Source organism: Schistocerca gregaria, chromosome 1 (assembly GCF_023897955.1).
Source record: "Schistocerca gregaria isolate iqSchGreg1 chromosome 1, iqSchGreg1.2, whole genome shotgun sequence".
Taxonomy (NCBI): Eukaryota; Metazoa; Arthropoda; class Insecta; order Orthoptera; family Acrididae; genus Schistocerca; species Schistocerca gregaria.
Window position 1 is genome coordinate 720,642,202 of NC_064920.1, and position 8,646 is coordinate 720,650,847.

Genomic DNA, 8,646 nt, shown 5'->3' on the forward strand with positions numbered 1-8,646 from the left:
GATCCGAATGGGGGAGTATTCCGGAATCTTTTGCCAATGGAGAGATCATCGTGACACTTCTTCAACTACAGGCCACATGTCCTGCGGATAAACGTTACGTGTCTTTAATGCAGTGGTTTCCATTGCCATTGCCTTCTGGATCCTCATGTCGTTGATCATTGCTGATTCTTCCGCCTTTAGGGGCAATTTTCCACCCCTAGGACAAGAGAGTGCCCTGAACCTCTATCCGCTCCTCCGCCCTCTTTGACAAGGCCGTTGGCAGAATGAGGCTGAGTTCTTATGCCGGAAGTCTTCGGCCGCCAATGCTGATTATTTATCAAAATTTAGGCAGTGGCGGAGATCGAACCCGGGACCGAAGACGTTTTGATTATGAATCAAAGACGCTACACCCCTTTTTTTTCTTTTTGGCGGGGATCGAACCTGGGACCGAAGACGTTTTGATTATGAATCAAAGACGCTACCCCTTCTCTTTCTTTTTTTCTTTTTTTGTTTTATTTTCTTTTAAATTTCCCTCAAATAGCCCCTTAGGAAAATTGAACTAAAAAAAACCTTAAGTGCCACCGCCACTTTTCATCCTATATATATAAAAAAAAAAAAAAATCTGATCCACTTCAGGCGTTGGCTCCTGAGTAAACCCACCCCAAAGAGCTGCCTATATATCAGGGGAAATATGGGAAATCAAGGTTAGGGATGTCCTTTGCCACTTTTTTTTTGCTACATGATTACATTTAGGGAACGTGTACAAATGAGAATTCTAGTAACTAAGTGTTACAAGCAAGTGTTACAACAACAAAGGTGGCATAAAAGAGTAATCCAGAAATAAAAACATAAATCACTGATGTAATTCCAACTAAAAGGTTCTTCAATAATGTAACTGGTTCCACTTGAGCCTCGTCATCGTTATCTGATATCTCCAATTGCGCCTTTGAAGGGCATCTGCAACGGAGGCATTCAGGTTCGCTAGTGCCTCAAGGAAAACAGCTTCCTTGCAGCAGTTTGTCTCTTCCTTCGCTCATGGCTGACAAGGCAGAACGTTCAGCCGTTTGTGTGATGCGGCACAGAACATTAACCGCAGCTCGGCACTCCCCAGCTGAGTGGGGGGTTAACGAAAACGCTGCGCAAAAATAATTTGCGAAGAGCGAACGGTATTTCGGTGTGCGTTCGAGGGCATTGTGAGCGTTTTGCAGGAACCACCAGTAATCAAGCTGCTCTTTCTCTCCGTCGCTAAAGATATAGGCGACGGTAAGTCCTTTGAACCATGTAAGCGCATGATATTTTGCAGCCGGAAAGTAAGTTCCATCGGGACAGAGTAGGGTCTGAGGGTCAATCATATCAGGTGTGACCCGGAGGTAACAAGCCAATATCTTCTGTGTTAGTCGCCAATTCCGGACGATGATGCGCAAGTAAAACGATGTTCATCAGTATCCAAAAGGTGACAATCTGGGCAGTAAGGGGAGTCTGCCAGTCCAATAGTGTGAAGTCGCTGTAGTGTGGCATATTTTTTGTTGGCGATCTGATACCACTTCGAACGCACCGTGGAAGACAGAAAGTTGTGGTGTATCGTTTTCCACACTCTTGGCCAGTGAACCGTAGGGTACTTGTTTTCCACCACGTTATGGGGAACAGCACGCAGAAGGTTGGTATAAAAATATTTCGCCTTTGGTGGACGCGTGGCGGAGAGGTTCGAGCTGACATAGCTGTAATCAAGAATGAAGGTCGACACATGGGAGAGCTGTGGTGCGACGTTCGCAACCGACACCGGCAGGACGTTAGAGACTGGCATCAGAACCTGTTGTAAACCACCCGTGAGAGAGGTATATTGACTTTTCCATCGTTTCCTCATGTTGCTCATGTAAAGGCTAGCTGCTCTCTCCCTGAGGTTGACCAATCCCAGGCCTCCTTTGTGCACTGGGAGGGTAAGAGTGTCGTGTCGTACTTTAAAGATATGACCTGCGGAAACGTAGTAACTGAAGGCCGCCTGAAGCCGGCGACCTATCTGCATCGGTAGTGGGAGCACTTGTACAACGTGGTTGAGTTTTGATGCCACGTAGAGGTTCTGGTATTCAACACGTTGTAGCTGATTCAAGTCCCGGAGCAGGTTCTGTCGCACCATTGTCGGTAGTTTGCTGCAGCTGTTTTACGTACATCTTTCTTGAACGTGATTCCCTAATATCGCATATCAGAAACTGGTGGGAGGGGAGCGAGGGCTTCCGGTCCGAGACCACGCCAAATATCCAACGCCGCCGACTTGTTGATGTTGAGAAGACTGCCTGTGGCCTGTCCGTATCTCTCAATCCAGGTTAGTACGCTTTGAACTTCGTAATTGGAACGAACCAGCAGTAGCAGGTCGTGAGCGTATGTCCTATAGCGAAAGGTGACGTCCCGCAGCGTGATGCCAGATAGGCGGTGGTTAAGGCCCCCTAGGAGTGGCTCGAGTGCGATGGCATAAAGGTAGGTAGAAAGAGGACAACCCTGTCGTAGAGACCTCTTAATGGGTACTGGTCCTACCGTCCTTCCATGACCTGGACGTGTGAGCTAGCTGCGGTCCAAAGACGCCGCAGGGTGTCGATGAGGCCCGGGGGAAATCCCATACACTCCATCTCTCGTAGGAGGGAGTTGTGGTGCACTCTATCAAAGGCGCGGTTGAAATCTACGGAGACGATCGCCGCTCTCAGACGGCACGCAGAAGCGATTGCTATTAAGTCCCTGCAGTCACCGGTGGTCATGTGTATGTTGGCTTCTCCCCCCTGAGACGTCTGTTCTGGAGCGAGGATCATCGGCAAAGTCGTCTTAATACGGCTCGCCATAATCCTGGTGAAAATCTTGTAATTGGCGTTCAGCATTGTAAGCGGCCGATAGTCGTTAATCGATAGCCCTCCACCTGGCTTGTGTACCGGTATGAGAAGACCTTCTACAAACGCTGGCGCCACAACACAGTCTGGAGACATAAGTTCGCGGAACATTATAACCCAGCGAGGCATCATGATGTCACGGAAAGTCTGGTAGAATTCGATGGGCAATCCACCAGGTCCAGGAGACTTATTGGCCGCACCTTTGTCCACGGCGTCTTCGACTTCTTCGAGTGAGATTTCCTCTGTTAGTGCATTCACGGTAGCCTCGTCGATAGTACGTGTTACCTGCTGTAACACTTCAGTAGTGGCCTCGTCATCGACGATTCTTTCCTTGTAAAGATGACGAAAATGATCCTCCACCGCCTTTACTATGGTTGCTTGGGTCGTACATAAGCGACCGTCGTGTGTCCTGTTGGCGTTGGCGTTGTCGGCGCTTATCCGCCACAACGTGGTGCGTAGTGGGTTCATCTGCAAACGTTCGGTCGTGCCGTCGCGAGCGGACGACTGCACCTTCTAGTCGGCGCTTCGTCAATGATAGTATGTGAGCCTTGATTCTGCTTTGATCATGTTGACTCTCCGGGGAAGGAGGTAAGACGTCGAGGTCCCTGAATGCCGCGTAGTAAAAATCGAGGGTCAGCCGATGCCACGCAGTCACGTCCTTGCCATATTGCATAAGTGTCCTACGGATTGCTGGTTTGGCACAGAGGATCCACCACTCCAGGGTCGAGGCGTGTCGAGGGTGGCGGCGTTCACAGTCAGTCCACGTTGCTGCAACTTGCCGACGGCAATCCTGGAGATGAGTTATGTTGAGCTTCCAAAAGCCATTGCTGCGCCAGACTTGTTGGGGGCGTAGGTGTATAGTGCAGATATAGGCACTGTGATCAGAATAGGCTTGAGGCCATAGTTCGGCGTCCACCACACCTTGTGTGAGATCTTGTGACACATATATGCGGTCGAGTCGGCTGGCCGAATGACTGGTAAGATGAGTGTGGCCAGAGCGGTTACCGTGGACTTTTTCCCACGTGTCGCACAAGTGAAGTTCTTGGATCATCGCACCCAGTTCCGGACAAGGCATGTAATGTGGGATTTGGTCCTTGGGGTGAAGTACGCAATTAAAAGCACCGGCGAAGACGCTGTGGCCGTATCGTCCAAGGAAAAGGGGAGCGACATCTGTGGAGTAGAATCTGGCGCGGTCGTGACGTCTTGTGGTACACGAAGGCGCGTAAACATTAATGAATCGGGTGTTGAGTGCCGTAAATGCTATTCCTCACGCGGAGGGAAAAAACGTGACGTCGGTAACTTCAATACCTTCACGCACTAATATTGCCACTCCGGTATCTGCAGGGTTACCGGGCGTCACATGTGTGGTGTACCCGTAAAAGTGCGGGAGTGCAGTCGTTTTCACTTCTTGTAGGAAAGCAAAGTCAACCCCCATGGCTCGTATAGTTTCTTTCAAAAGTTGGATCTTGACAGGAGAGCTGATCATGTTGATATTCATTGTCGCCAGGCGGTAAGCCTGGCAACGAGTTGTTTGGGCGAGGTTATCCATGGTGAAGGTGGAGAGGAGCGAACATCGGAAGTGGTGTCACCCCCCGCCGAACGCGGTCCTCCTTGTGCTTCTTATGCTGCATGATCCGGCGGCGCCTCAGCCGACCGCGGGTCGGGATCTTGTGTCTCGACGTCCTCGGCCCACGAAGCGGGCGCGGATGTCTGTTCATGGTCCATAGCCTCGGAATGTTTGATAGTAAGGGACCGGCGGACTTCGGTGCCTGCACTGGTATCTTCCCGCTGCTCACTGTTTCTGTCAATGGGCTGATGGTCGAAAGCTGCATGTTTTTCTGTCTGTTCTGCAAGGTTGGAGTCAGTGGAAACAGCCTCAGCTTCGCGGCTGGCTTCTTGAGTGGTCAGTTGTTCTTCCCCGGCCGAATGCGAACCGCTGTGTTCCGACACGGTCCGACGACGCCGCTTTCGGCGTTTCGGTGATCGCTGTTTCCGTACGTGGCCTTCATTGTCAGAAGACGGCACGGACTCACGCTCCGCCGGAACAAACGCTTCGGTCGGTACAATAAGGGAATCAATTGCCATCTTACTGGCGTCAATGTCTGTCGCGTTCGGTAGCTCCAGAGTCGTAGTACAATTTTCCACCACTGGCCAGGTCGGCGGATCATCCAAGTTCCTGTCCGTGGAAAGTGATTCTTGTACCGCTGAAGCGGTCGGCCGTGCCTGTTGTGTGGAGAACGTCGTGAGCGCCGCCGCGTAAGTCACGGGTAGAATAGTCTTCGCCGCTGGTGGTGCAACGTCCAACGTCGGAACAAAGGTGACCTCCCTTACCGCATCCGGAACATTTCTTCGGTTGGCCGTCATAAATAACTATGGCCCGGCATCCACCTATCTGTAGATAGGATGGCACGTGTCGTTGGAGATCTATGCGCACTTGGCGTACTCCATTGAGTACTGGATACGACTTAAACTGGGTCCATTTTTCAGCCACGTGTTCGTGTACCGTGCCGTAGGGGCGGAGCGCCGCTACAACGTCTGCCGCCGGGAGTTCAACTGGAAGTTCGAAGATGCGTATAGTCCGCAGTCCCATTGCGGCATGGCCGACCTCGACATTGCCAACATTGCCATCTGCGTGGCAGAAGCGGAGTTCTTGTTTCATCTCTCGAAGCACCTCGTCGCAAGTAGTTTCGTTTACAGACCGTGCTACTGACGATCGAAAAGTGAATGCCGACAATGTCGGCGGCCGGGATCTTGGCTTCCTCTTTTAAAAAACGTTCGACTTCGAGCGCCTTTGGTCGGGTAAAGTCGTTCCGAAATGTGAATTTCAAGGTTGATCCTCTGTATTGGTTTTCCATGGTCTTGTAGCGCTACGGCGTCACGTTAGTGTCGGCCGAAGAAAGTAAACAAGGCGCGCGGGCCCTCTCTGTCAGCGGAGAGCACGCACCTCACGTCAGCTTCGCTCGGCTGCGGGAGCCGCACTGACCCCTAGACCACGGGGACTTAACATCTGAGGTCATCAGTCCCCTAGAAGCTAGAACTACTTAAACCTAACTAACCTAAGGACGTCACACACATCCATGCCGGAGGCAGGATTCGAACCTGCAACCGTAGCGGTCACGCGGTTCCAGACTGAAGCTCCTAGAACCGCACGGCCTCGCCGGCCGGCCCACTCAGAAGACTGACGACTCAAAACTAATCCGACCAAGTTTATAACTGCAGGAGACATACATTAACTAAAATATTATGTTTAGTAGGCAAGCATACTGACAAACACACAGTCTGAAATACTACCAGCTACTAGAGGAATTTAATGCAATCCATTTTTTTACTTGGAGTGAGGCACAATGCATATTCAAACTAAGCAATCCAACTCCAAATTGTTTTACGATGCTTGATCGATTATAACGAAATCTCCATGTTTAAAATAGGTCTACGGTGTTGACATTTCAATCTGAGGACGTACACACTAAGACACAAAAAACGACCCATCACGAAGGAGTTATCCAAATTGAGCGGGAATCGGCAGATGTGATGTAAATGTACAGGCAAACAAATGATTCAGTTTCAGAAAAATTTGATGTTTTTTTAAAGAGAGAGAACTTCACAAATTGAACAGGTCAAGAACGCGTTGGCCCACCCGCTTGGCACTGATTTATAGAATCGGTGAATGTCCTCCTGCGGGATACTGTGCCAAATTCTGTCCAACTACAGGCGCTTTCATTTGGGGAGAGGTTCGGCGACCTGTCTTGCCAAGGTAGGATTTGGCAAGCACGAAGAGAAGCAGTAAAAACTGTCACCATGTGTGGGCGGGCCAGAAAGGTTGCCAGAGAATGTTTGGAGCATTATGGGCAGGGCTCCCCCCCCCCCCCCCCCCCTCCAACCATCTCAGGATTCTGACGATCTAATGGACCAGCGCCGAGCCACATAGCTGCTTGTATAAGTACCACAGGTGGACCAACGTAACTTGCTCAAATCTGTGAAGCTCTTTCTCTTGAACAAGTCATCTAGTTTTTCTGAAACTGTACTCATTGGTTTGCCTGTACATGTACGTCACAACTACCGATTTTCATCCAGTTTGGGTAATTCCTTCGTGATGCTTCTTTATTTTTTGTAGTGTATTATTGGTGGTTCATAAACGAACTAACATCACCTAGTGTTTTTAGACATTTTTCAATAATGTTTCTCCTTAACAATTACCATTTTAGGGGGAACAAAAATAATGCATCATTTTCTATACTTGAAGCATGTAATCCATTATACTGCTTCGACGTTACTGCTTTCATTACAAATGACCAGGATTACTCATGATAATGTACAAGAACTTTTAAAAACACAGAACTATGGTGTCAAAACTCTCTAAAGCGTTTACAAACTGTGTCCTATGATCAGCTACTGAGTAATGTCAAAATCTAATTGAAATCAGTGATTTAAAAACGCACACACGAAAAGCCAAAAAAATCAGTAAACTGACGAAACACGATTTTAGGAAGGAAGGAAAAAGCTGGAAGCAGTTGCCCTGAAACGGATCATCATTTTTCCACCCAATAGTATCTGGGGAATAATAGCAGCAATGGTTACCGCTTCTTACCAACTGGTTTCAATTTCAGGGGAAGTTGTTACAGTAATGGGAGTAAGTGATTATGGTTTTATGGCCAAGTCGTTATAAATTTGGGGTGCAAGGTGGTACAGTTTTGGGGCTTTACACGCCACACTCTGCATAACTGTCCACCTCCGTAAATACTGTAGTGTCTCATCATTAAATTTCGTCTCACATGTGTCCACACAATATTTCCACATGTGTCTTATCATCAAATTTCGTGTCTTGTATGTGCATGAAACATAAAAAATTATGCACAATATTTCCCTATCTACTTCTCTCTTTTATATACATCAGCAAATCTTCTCTCTCTCTCTCTCTGAAATGAAAGAGATACAGTTTTTACCAGTAGCTAAGGCCCCCAGTAGCTGTCACTTGTGACCCCGTGAGAAAAAAATCTTGACTTAAAAGTGGCAACTAGCTGATCAGTTCCTTTTGCATCTTCAAATAAGTCGCAACTTGCTGGAACAAGTTCCAACATGCTTAGTCGACGTTACGATTAGACTTGCTAATGTCCGCATAAGCACATTGATGGAATCTGCAAGCATGTCATATTTTACTGATTCAGCGTAAATATACATGCAGGAATAATGTCATCATGTCTATTGGTCATCATTACCCTCCACCCCAATAATAATGTGGTGATAATAGCGATCACGAAATTGCTCATATGAGGTAATGACAGTTATCATGTCAACTGATCATCATTGCTCTACCCAACAGTAATCTGGGGAAATAGTTGTCACCATACTGCAGGTGTGGAGTACTAACACGCTATATCAGCCGAGCATCGTTGCCCCACCCAAATAGTATCTGGAGGTTATGACAGCCGCCTAAAATTTTGCTGTAACATGATGTGACTCTTTGAAACTAGTCAAGCCTACTTCAAAGTAGTAACCACACAGAAATATTCATAACTTGCTGAGTGACTAATTGCTAAAATGTATAAGTACACTTATTCAGGGCAATGGAAGTCACTCTCTAAATTGGCCACTATTGACACCACCTTGTGAACTGCGCGTCATTGTCCCAACAATAATGTCAACCATTTGTGCTGGGTAATGGCAGTCACGATGATTGGCATAATGGCAATCACCATCTAATGCTCAGTATCCTATTTCATTGAGCTGTTATCTAGTTTCCGCTCTGTGACAATATGAATCAGCATTATCAGTTGGAGATGACAAATGTTTTGTT